The 12,912-nt window shown below is 36.0% G+C and overlaps 1 pseudogene; it reads right to left on the reverse strand.

Annotated features, from left to right (window-relative positions):
• Positions 1 to 6,123: 6,123 nt before the first annotated feature.
• LOC121035762 (tubulin alpha-1D chain-like) lies at positions 6,124 to 7,794 on the reverse strand (annotated as a pseudogene).
• Positions 7,795 to 12,912: the final 5,118 nt, after the last annotated feature.

A 12,912-nucleotide genomic window follows, 5' to 3' on the forward strand; every position in this document is an offset into this window, starting at 1 on the left:
ATGCTGTGGGAATATTTATGAGTATTATTAATAGGAATTTAGGTAAGTCAGTAACTATAACAAAATGTGTCATTGCCGTCTTGTTTGCTAATGTTAATTATCCAGCAGAGAATAAGAAAGAGCACAACACAGCTCTAATGCTGAAGAGATTGTTGTAATGTTGTGACCTCACATATCATTTGGTTGTAAAAAACTGAAGGGATCAAACAGAGATGTTTTATGGGATATCCTGAAAAGCTAAAAAAGTATTCCAGGAAAAAGAAACAATAAACAGACATTCTGGTAAGTCACCATTATCTTCCTCAACCTATGTGGACACTCTTCTAGTTCCAAATGAAGAAAAATAAGTTTTAGCCTAGACTGGACTGCTCATGATGTTGGAAAACACACAAAAACATGGCACTTATTGGAGAGTTATAAATCATCCCAGCTGAGGAAACTAAATTATCACGAATCAAAATGCAGTTTAGGAACAAAGTGCTCCAGAGAGTAGGATGCAACTGATATTTCTTTGGTATTGATGTGTTTGGAATTTGTGGTGAAAAATAATCGAAGCCATAGTAAGAAATACTAATTTAAACAGTGGTTTGTGAACTATTCCACAGGGCTTTAGAGTTTTAAGGAGGTACATGAAAGTCATTATGCACAGAAAAGGAAGGGTTTGATAAAGTAGTCCTATGCTTCTCACCCATTCCTGTTAGCAGAAAATACATACACTGATTATATTAATTTTACATATACTTTAAGAAGTGTTCTGCAACTAAATGACAATTGGAAACCACTAATTTAAAGAATTCTGAAGTTTCTCAATTGGACTTTTCACCTGATGACCTTTTAAATTAATTGCTTATAATCACCATTAATCATTCTGAAATCAAATCTCAGCATTATTGAAGAGAATAAATTAGAACTACCATTTCAATCACAACTTACATTTTTCTTCTTCAGCTGCTCAAAAGTAAATTCCATATAATGTACATACACTTGTATAGTTGGAAAATAATTGTTTTTTCAAAAGCAATTTATTAACATTTCAGGTAGGTGTGGTGCAATTTTGAGTTAGTCATTTTTAATCCCATAGAGCTTTCATTATAACACATACTTGGTACTTTATTTGTATGAGTCCCTTGCTACAAGAATTATCACTCAGTTATCTTGTCAATAAATATTAGACTCAGCCACCTGTCAAAATATGTGATCTCAAATAATATTAAACTATTAAAATCTAGGGTGTTTGGAGAGCTTGTTATTATAATAGTAATTTTTCCAACTTCAGTAAATGTTAAGTCATTATGATCTAACTGGATTAGCTAGATAAGAAGCAGTTCTTTGATCTTGAGAATGTGTTTTCCTTTTTCTGTGATTGAATATATTCTTTTAACATATAAAGAGCAATGATTTAGGTCCTGGTTCATTCCAGGAAGATCAGTTTTTAAAATACTGGCTCATGATATACTAGCTATTATTCATTTGTAAATTAGATGGAGATTTTTTTCAGAATGGAGATTATATTTTGCTAGTTATGAGACATCTTGTGTCTATGATCCAGGTGAATGTTTTCTTATATAAAGCTTATATAAACCAAAGAAATTGAACTTGTAAGTAATATGACTGTGGGTGTTCATGAAAGAAGAGGACAGACATTGGGGTGGTCTCAAATATTTCATCCAGGTTGGTTTAGATTCAGGAGAATTATCCACATTATACTATAGAACAAACCTGTTTAGATACTTGAGTATTCATGATAGCCATTCTCTCTGAGACAAAGCTGGTTAGCTGGACTAATTTTAATATATAGCCTATTATTAATTTCCATATAGGCTGTGGCTTTTCTGTTTTGAAATAGGGATAAAACCTCAGACACAATGTAAAAGAGCTGAGTTGATTATAGTTTTCCAGGAAACTTAAGTGTGTTTGGTCTCTTTGATTGGATTGCATAGATTGCTTTGGATGTTTGGATAGGTTACTACCATAGATGGCCACATCCATTAACGTAGTTTGGGTTATCTTCCAAGTTTATAATACTCTTGCCCCTATGCCACAAGTAACTCATGGTAGCCATATAATGGCACGTGATGTTGCCTCTCAGGCATTGATGATTGGATTGAATTGGACATGGCACAATTGATGCCAAATAGATTTTGTTTTGGGTAGTTTGGAATTGGAATAAGAAAGCAAGTGACTTCTGCTTACAGACAACATTTCACAGGTAAAATCAGGAGCTGTAATCTGTCCATAATATTCTATATGGATAAAGCACCAGAAAGAAGAAGAATGCAGCTAGGCAAAGAGAATCATCATTGATAAAAATAAAAATTCCTAATAGTTTACATATCTCAGTTCTAGTCAATATAGGTTCCATATGACTGCTTCTCTCCATTTCATCATAGTATAGTTCTCTCTCTCTCTCTTTCTGTCTCTCTTTTTTTTTCCTTAAGGAAGCATGAGTTGTTTCTATCACTTACAATGAAGATATCCCACTCAATAAAGATTGAATTCATTAATGAGGACAACAAATATGAAGATACGTGTAAGTAACATGGTGTGTGTTCAACATAATTAAATCTAATATTAAAATGTTATGATCTTTACAACTTTCAGTTTCAGTGGGTAACCTTTATTTGACTTTGTCTTCAAATTCTGGGAATCCTTTACTCTAGCCACTCAAGCACTTTCTACGATATTTAAGACATACTTCAAATCTAAGATTACATGAAATCATTTGCTTTATTTCGTAAGACAAAATATTGAGACATTATCTTTGAAGAAACACAGTAATAAGTCATAGTTACATCTAATGGGTTGTTATTGAATTTTTACAGGCAAATTAAAGATCTCCTTTTATGCAGCTAGAAATGCTGATCTTACCCATTATGTTATTTTGCCATTGATATCTTATCTTATTGACAAAAATGTAAAAGTGAGAAGCATTATGTCAGTTCTGTGTTGAACTACTGAATGTGTAAAATGTAAAAGAAGTAGACATTGTTGGCTAGGAATAATGTTTATTATTTGTTTTTATTCCTGCAAAAGGCTGCTTAAACATTTGAAATGTGTATAAAACCTTGTTATTCTTTGATTTGTATCCTCATGGCCTATTCCTCTCAGGAACTGTCAGTTTCTTGTGTGTGTGCATGCAATATATTTAATTTCTTATTTTATTTTTTTTTTAATTCGTATAAAGTGGAGAAAATAGGTTTGGATCTGTTTGATCAATTCCTTCAGGTGCTAGTCTTCTTTAATTGCAGTATTGATTGCAGCAGGTGTAATGGGACCTGTGACTTCATATGACACCATGTCAGCCTTCAGAGGAAACAAAAGCTTTGGAAGAAAGTGGTTCAGGTTACTATTTATCTCATGACCCTATGAAAGTTGACATGTGTCATTAATAGTGACATGCCAAAGACTCAGATTTCTTTGGCATAGCCTCTGCAAGTTAAGACTATTCTCTGAATCTTTATAGTTTTGAAATCTTTCCATGTACATTTCCCATGAAAATTTTAGTATTTCTTGAGTTCAGCAAGGTCAGATGAAAAGCAATTTCCCCCCCTTTCTTCTGGTTTCTGGTTGACTTTTTTGTTTTAGATAACAACCGGTGGAAGAATTGTGAAATTCTAAGAGCTCATAATTTAGTAAGGGAAATAAGCAATGGATACAAATAGTGGCCACCCAAGATGGTCTATTAGTGGCATATCTGAGACTAAGGCAGTTGGGAAAAACCATTTCGGAAAGTGGACACGGGAGGCTGGTGGATCATTCTCAGCCACTTTTTAGCTGTTTCCTCACTGGTGATTTGATCAATAAATATAATCTATATAAACTTCAATTTCTTCATGTGAAAGATGGGACTAATAATAATATTCACTTAATTAGTCTGTTTGTCAGCAGAAAACAAGACAGTATATATCTCTAGATAATCATACGCACTCAAAAAAATGTACATGAAACATAATGCCTGCAGTAGAAGAAGAAGTTACTTTTACCTAGAATATTCAGAGAAGAAGCCAAGAAAAAAAGAGAACATAACTATAAGGGGTGTAAGGTTTCAAAGACTGAGATGACGGGAAAGGCCTAAGTGATGGTTATCAGAGGTGAAAATGTAACACATGACCACAGGAAAGTGAATAAACTAGTTTGAGAGATATATAATGCTTGTGTATTTCAATGCCTCTTAAACTTTTCAAACTAAAAGACTCCTAAGGGCACAGGAAAACATCTGTCCCTAGGGAAAGGAACACCACCAATACCTCTTCCAATGCCACCTAGTAACAAACATGTATGAATGTTTGCAATTGACTTTGCTCTATGCTTTACATTCACTGCCTCAGTTTATTGGCAAAATAACTCTTGGAGATTGCATGAGTCTCGTTGCATGAGAAAAGGAACATGAGGATCACAATTAATGAGTTAGTAGGTGATGGAACTGGGGACTCAGGAGTATGACTACAGGGCTCTCTTTCTAAACCACTGTATCTCCCTCAGGAGACTTGATTCAGGGTGTCCAATTTTTTTGAAGTCTCTTGTTTTATTATTATTATTTTTAAACCATGAAAATGTTGAATCCAATTCAATAATATATACATTTATTTTGATATAATGTTTTAAAATACTTTCTGTGCATATGTTTTCATCTATCTGTTCAGTGGGTTACACAGACTTGATTTCAGAAGCTCTGGCAATTTTCAAGTGTCTCTTTTCAAGGATATTAAGATATAACCTTGAAAGAGCTTCCAGCAATTTTTAATTTGCTTGTTTGATGGTGCTTTTCACTATATAATTCCCAGCCAAGACTTTTGCTGCTTTGTTTGAAAAATGAAATAAAAAATCTAATGCTCTTTCTTCAACATTTGCTTGATTAATTTTAAAATTTTCTATATTTATAACTTTATGCAGTTATTAATTAAGGTTTTATGATAACAGAATAGCTTTGTATAAGACTTCCTTAAAGTTTTATGGTTTTTTTCAGTTGATGATTTATAATTAAATACTTGTCATGAGGAATCATGAATCTCCTCTGAAGAAAACTTGTAAATGGATTCCTAAACTTCAAATTTAGAGTCAAGTTTAGAGATATTGAAATATTTATTCTATGAAATTAATAAAGGATAATTTTAAAGGAGTTGTAAATATCTACATTACACAGGATTATATTCTAATTAAACTTATTAGCAGCATTATAGAAAAGTATTGTATTTTAGTTGCAAACAATTATATTAATCTATGTAATGTAGACTTACTATTCACAAATTATCTTCTGTTTGTACTTTAATGGTGAAGACCAAATACCAATTTGAATCAATTATGTTTAATATCTTGATTAGCAGCATATCTCTGGGAAAAAATAATAAAGTTTGCAAGATTTATGAAATTCAGACATACTTTAAAACCACAGATGCTTTCATTTCTTGAGAGCCAAAAATGAATGGAAATTAAGCTTAACGTATTAACTAAAAGCAAATAAACAAAACATATACCTAAATAACACTAATTTTGGTTCTAATTTAAGTAAGAACTTTAATATATGGAACTTTAACTCTTTAATTATGATATACCTAAGAAAGTGAATTATGATTAAATTCATATGCAACATTTCATAGTAAAGTTATAAGAAACAGGCCAGAAAAGAGAGACAAAAATGATTTAAAGAAATCATCATGCCTACAATACTGATTTTTTTCCTCTGGCATGTGGCCAAAACATTGTCTTTTCCAACAGGAATATAAGATTGATATTTTGGTTACAATTACATGGGAGATGTGTTTAAAGACAATACCCCAAAATATAATTGATTAATTGTTTTATTATTATTATTATTATTATTATTATTATTATTATTATTATATTTTTCATTTAAGACAAGGGAATACATAAGGTACCTGGGTGGCTCAGTTGGTTAAGCATCAGACTCTTGGTTTCAGCTCAGGTCATGATCTCACAGTTCCCGAGTTAATGTCCCACATCAGGCTCTGTGCTGACAGTGTAGAGCCTGCTTGGGATTCTCTGTCTCCTATCTCTCTCTGCCCATAGCCCTCTTGTTCTCTCTCTCAAGCTAAATAAACTTAAAGAAAATTAAAAATGACAGGGAATACTTTATTCACACCCATCAGAGAAACGGACAGCTTGGGTGTGAAAAAAAGCATTGTATTTTCAAGCATTGGTCAGTAATTGTATATGAGAGTATATACTGCTACATACAAATTAACTGATTAGAACACAACTTTTCAATGTTTAAAACAATAAACTTACCTGCAAAAGCAGCACTTTTGGGACATTTTTAACTTCAGTGTTTCTCTCCTTCTTCACCTTCTTCTTTAACAGAATCCATACCGACCTTCTCATAATTCTCAAGGGCAGCCATGTTATCATGGGCCTCAGAAAACTCTCCATCCTCCATGCCCTTGCCTATATACCAGTAAACAAAGGCATACTTGTCATACATCACGTCAAACTTGTGGTCCAGGTGAACCCAGGAGTCAGCAATGGCTGTGGTGTTACTCAGCATGTACAGTTTGCTGTACTTTGGCCAGTTCTCCACCAGGTACCACAGTGGGAGGCTGGTAATTAATACCAACTTTGAAGCCAGTGGAGCACCAATCCATATACTGGATTATACAGTTGGTCTTGATGGTGGCAATGGCATCACTGACATCTTTTGGAATCATGTCACCACAGAACAGCAGGCAGCAAGCCATGTATTTACCATGGCAAGGGTCACATTTCATCATCTGGTTGGCTGGCTCAAATCATGCATTAGTGATCTTTGCTACAGAAAGTTGTTCATGGTAGGTTTTATCAGCAGAGGTGACAGGATCATGTGTGGCCAGAGGGAATTGGACATGGGGATAGGATATAAGGTTGGTCTGGAATTCTGTCAGATCAACATTCAGGGCTCCATCAAATTTGAGGGAAAAAGTTATGGAGAACATAATTTGACCTGTTAACCTATTCAGGTTAGTTTAGGTTGGGTGTTCAATATCAAGATTTGTATGACAGATGTATAGATTGCCTCATTAGCACAAAGTGCTCCAGGGTGGTATGGGTAGTGAGGATGGGGTTTTAGGGTTCAACTACAGCTGTGGAAACGTGGGGGGCTGGGTAAATGGAGAACTCCATCTTGGACTTCTTGCCATAATTGACATAGAGATGTTCCATCAGCAGGGAGGTGAACCTGGAACCAATTTCCCCTCCAAAGTTGTGGAAAACCAAGAAGCCCTAAAGACCTGTACACTGGTCAACCAGTTTCCTAATTCAGTCCAAGACAAGGTTAATGATCTCCTTGCCAATGGTGTAGTGCCCTTGGGCATAGTTATTGGCAGCATCTTCCTTGTCTGTGATGAGCTTCTCAGGGTAGAAAAGCTGGCAGTAGGTGCCAGGTGAGAAGTCCATTCATGACCATGGGTTCCAAGTCTACAAACACTGCCCTGGGCACATGCTTACCAGCATCCATTTCACTGAAGAAAGTGTTGAAGGAATCATTTCTTCCCCCAGTGGTCTTGTCATTTGGCATTTGACTATGGGGGTGGATAGGACTATTGGTGTTCCAAGCAATAGCGCTCCCAGAAGGCATTGTCAGTATGGACACCAGCCTGGCCAACATGGATGGAGATGCATTCAAGCATCGTTGATCCTTTGCAGCTGTCAAGCAGATGGCAGAGAGGAAAACAGGAGGTTGTTGCTTCTAACAGTGGGACTCCTAGGCAGTCAATATAACAAAACCTGCCAGGATATAACTTATTAAATGAAATGTAAATTTTTTATTTTTAAATAATACTTTCTCTGTGTGGAAAGAGTAAACAATCTGATGGACCAATAATTTCTGATAAGGTGATTTCACTTCCATGAAATGCGAAGTGCTTTTTAAAAATGGTCTGCATCCTTGGGGCACCCAGGTGGCTCAGTTGGTTAAGCATCTGACTCTTGATTTCAGCTCAGGTAATGATCTCACAGTTCATGGCTTTGAGCCCCTCATCAGGCTCTGCACTAACAGTTCAGAGCCTGCTTGGGATTCTCTCTCTCCCTCTGTCTCTGCCCTCCCCCACTTGTACTCTCTCTCTCTCTCTCTCTCTCTCTCTCTCTCTCAAAATAAGTAAATAAACGTAATGCTTAAAAAAATAATAAAAAAAAATAAAAATGGTCCACACCCTTGACGAGTTCAAGTTTAGCAACATATAAAAAATATAAGTAACTAAATTATATTATCATATTTATTACTGCCTACATATATAGTACAAGGGAATGAGTAGTGAAGCTTATTTGAGATCAGTAAGGCTTCACAGAGATGGAGCTTATATACGAATAAATGAAATATGATGAGATATTCATCTAATGAGTCTAACATGTGCAACCAACATGTGCAAGAGAATAGAGAAACAAAGTAATATGATGTATTCAGAGGATGTGAATTTGGCATTTCCAGAAGTTAAGAAGGGGAAGGGCTCGATGGATGGGTATGAGACTTCAGGGCAACTGTATCATAAGATGAGTCATAAGTTATACGATCCTGGGGGTTTTATTATGTAGATGAGAAAATATCTTAGAAAAGTTTCTATGTCAGCTATTCAAGATAGGATAGTTCACACTACTAGTGTAGAAGAGGAATTCACTAGTAGTAAGCCAGGAGACAGGAAACTTAAAAGGTTATTTTCACAGTTTGAATGATAAATTTAATAATACCTAACCTAAGAGAGAGGTGGTAAAGATGAAGTAGGACAGATTGAAAGCCATTTCAGTATGATTCAATGATTAAATTAATACATATATATAGTGAGAATGGGAGAGTCAAATTAACTTCCAGGAATGTGGCTTTGGGGAGAAAGAAGATAATAGATTCAATTTGGGCATGTTGAATTTGAAGTTCCCATGGAGTACACAGATTATATAAATTCAGTAGAAAATCATATATACAAGTTGTGACCTTGGAGAAAAGGACAGGGTCATAATAGTATATTGGTGGCAATCATATTCAAGGTCCCAAGAAGAAGCTTAGGACACATTCAATAATAATTAGAATAGTTTCATGAGGGTGCATTTACAAAGAGATGGATTGCAAAAGGATGGGCAGGATAAAGGAAACCAAAAGGATATTGAAGGAAGATGTTACTAACAGCAATAACTATTACATCTTTTAGACCTAAATAGATGAGAGAAAGTAAATTATACCTAAAGCCAGATGTAAAGATATATAGGGTGAAAGTGGCCATCAAACAGTGCCCATCTGTTGAGGGGCACAGTCAGGCAGAGAGGAGGTATCATAGGAGGGGAATACATAACCGGATCTGACTTTCTTCCTTCTCTCTAAACTTCTGCTGGTGATCTCCATGGCCAAAGCTGGTCAAAGGAAGACATAGTGCATGGACGCTCATTGATATAGGACCTAAAGCTCTGCTTCTTAGGGCACAGAGCAAAGTGAGAGAGCCAGGAGTTAATCTGGAGTAAGCAGTAGAAGATACCCATCACAGAAGCACCAAGGGATGCTTACCTCAGGCAGAGTGTGCCAAACAAGTAAAAAGAGAGTCTCTGAGAGAAGAAAAGTGGGAAAAATCAGCACTGACAGTAAAATGAAAGGGAATTGATACAGTGGTTGTTATAGGATTGCCTAATGTTAGGCCACTCATGGAAAGTCAAACTGGTCATAATAGAAAATATGGAGAGGTCAGGAAACAAGAAAACGAGGACGGGAGAGTATATATTGTATATTGTAGGTGGTGATCCTAATAATAGTTTTAGTGGGGTGGGGTGATATTACAATGGATTAAGGACTGAAAGGAAGTAAGGAAGTTAAAAGCAGTAAATGTAGATTCCTTTTTTAAGGGTTTGTGAACTAAGAAAGAATAATGGTTAGAGGGGCAGTCAGGATGTGAGTTCCTTGAAGAAATGTTCAAAGGTTATGAGATTTATCTAATGTTTTAATGCTATAGTTTTAGACTCAGGAATACCATGATTCTACTTTAGAAAGGCAGCAATGTCCATATTAAACAAGGCCAATATAACCCTCAACAGAGAATAAACAACTACAATGTGAGTCTCTTCCTCTTGGTTCTCAAACTGTGTGTGCTAGAACCTGGGCAAGGGAGTATGTGAAATATTAACTAAATATGTTCTTAATCTGGTTTTCTAGGCCACAGTTTGACCTTTACTGATCTTGATGGTAAATGGAAGTATATTTCTGTGGCTACAGCCTACTGCTTAGAAAAGAAAGTCCCCAGATGTTTTTAAGTACTAGGTTTCAAATGATATCATTGATGATGAGACAGTACAGATTGTAGAGATTTTAATAGACAACAGGTTTCTATCTTCCTTCTTCAACTCATACTATGTATATACAAAATACCTTTATACTAGGAAATATAGTCAGTGTTGAGCAGTGGTTCTCAGTGGAGGGTTGTTTTGCGCCCCTTAGGGGACATTTGGCAATGTCTGGAGACAAACTTGGTTGTCACAACTGGGCATGTGCTATTATCATGTAGTGGGCAAAAGCCAAGAATGCTGCTAAGCATCCTATAATGCACAGGACATCCACACCTACAATGAAATTTTATGCAGCCCAAAATGTTAATAGTGGGACTGTTGAGAAATCCTGGTGTCCAGTTCTGAAGAAAGAGAGGAAAAATACAAGAGACATTAATCCTGCCCCTGCTCAGTGATTCCTCAAAAGGAAGGAGTAGATATGCTAGAGTTCCTTATGAAGGTGTGGTGTTTCAGAACTAGAAGAAAGTGGGATTCTTCTATTTTATAACTGAGTTTGTGAGTAGCAACCCACAAAGATGTCCTACCATACTGAGGCTTGAATGGGGGAGAAAAACTATGGCAGCATAGTGAGGAGTTCTGGACATAGGATGGCTTCCAGATCATCCCCTGATTTCCCACTCCACCAGAGTAACATGGAAGTAATCCAAAAATTCCTGGACCCAGGAAGGCTGAGAGTAAGGGCCATGTGCTTGCCAGTGACTAAATACAACGTAGAGAATTTCATAGAAGTCTCCATAAGGTAAGTGGTGCAAAGTTGCCAGCTGAACTTGTGGAAAGCTGAGGTGACTGTGCTCTCAAAGGGAGCAGCAAACCCTGCCGTTCTTCTCCATAAATGATCATCCCAGATCTGACAGCTGCTTGCCACCAAAGACTCTTCTGCCATAAACAGTTCATGCCCCAGCCTAACTGAAGGTCTCTAGGGAGCTGAGTGAGCTTCTGGGAGCAAGCAGTCAGGGCCCAAGTGAGGCAATTAAGATGACTTTGTGAACACTTTGAGATGGAAGTTAAACAATATGGTAACTACTTTAAACAAACCAGGGTAAGGGAGTAAAAATCTCAGGTGGACTTCATAAAGATTTCTGCATGAAGTGGGGAGATCAGAAACTTGGATTGAATTGAAAAAAGTTCAGTTTTAGAACATCTTAATTTTATTGACTTATATTGCAGATATTTCAGATCCACTGCACATTTAAAAATTAATATTGGTTATTCAACTGTTAAATTTCTCTTACTTAGGAATTGACTCCCCTGCCCCATGCCTCCTTAACAGGACTCAAGATTATATATGAAAGTATTTTACATTTATATTGTGCTTATACTGATTTCTAAAATCAGCTTATTCTGATTTCCTTATACATAATTTTCTGTCACAAAAAAATATAGTGATTAAACTATTTTATGATTATTTCTTGACAATTGGCTATAATAGAGTTTATCCATGAATGTTTTTGTAATACTATAAAACCAGTACTCAATTTAAAGAAAAGCATCAGGAATGAGGGATCCATAAAAGCAGTATCACTGGGCCACCTAAGTTTTAGAAGAATATCATTAGGCATACAGTTATATTAAAGAACAAAATATAGCTTTATTTTATGGAGAACTGATAAATAAATAGAAGTTTTTTGGTAAAATCCCCATAAATAAATCTTTGTGTCTAAAGTAGCTATTTTAAAAGATTGTAAGAAGCTTACAGAAATACTATGGTATTGCTTAAATAAATTCAGGAAGAAAACCTAATGTCAAGAAAAACTTTATCTCCTCTTCTCCAATTTCTTTTCTTATATCCTTTTAGGAATGCCTTATTCATATATAAACTTTCTGAATGCATACAAGTGGCCCTGTTAAAGGTCTCCTGATCATCCTTGACAGTGGAAGTTTCCAGCTCCCCTTTTTCTCCCTCCCTGGTCACTACTACATTCACCTTCTACTGCCTAAGACCTCTCCATCCCCACCTCTTTGCACTTCTCACCCTGCACTCTAAAGCCTTTCCCCATTACTATTTTTTCAATGATACATCTCATTGTCAGACTTCTACCATACAGAGGGTAAGGGCTGGTAAGAAGGAGGGTAAGAGGTTAGGAAATGTGGGATAGACACTAATGAGTTATTATTTCAGATTTCATAGTAGCTGTAATCTCAAATGGGCACTCCCATCTTAGCTCTGCCATTGAAGAAGGTAAACTATTCTTTACCTTAATTGTAGAAATTTCCCAGGTTTCAGTCTATTATACGAGCCAAGGATTTGGGGATTTAGGCCATTGCTCATTGTTTTTCTTTGAACTATCCAGTGCCATCAGAAGCATCTGCTCAACCTGCAGCCCTTGAATGAGTCCTTCCTGGCATTCTGTCCTTATGGTAGTTGCTCAGTTTCTCAAAGCCTTCAATGAGCTCTTTTTTTCCAGATTACTATAGATAAGATGTGAATCATAGATATGCTATGTCATGCTGGGTGTTAAGATTATTCTCCTAGAATAGTAGGTGAAGTTTTGGTTTGTTTGTTTTCAGCCCTAATTAAGCAAGATGAATAATTCTAAATTCCATCTTATTTACCAAGATTGTTTAAGGCTAGATTACTGTGGTACAACTCTGGATGCCCTGTGTGTATCATCATGGTAGCCCCTCCAGGGTCACCTCTGCAACCTACTCATAGTATCATTTTGT

This window comes from Herpailurus yagouaroundi, unplaced genomic scaffold (assembly GCF_014898765.1).
Source record: "Herpailurus yagouaroundi ecotype Mexico unplaced genomic scaffold, PumYag 162, whole genome shotgun sequence".
In the NCBI taxonomy this organism is placed as follows: domain Eukaryota; kingdom Metazoa; phylum Chordata; class Mammalia; order Carnivora; family Felidae; genus Herpailurus; species Herpailurus yagouaroundi.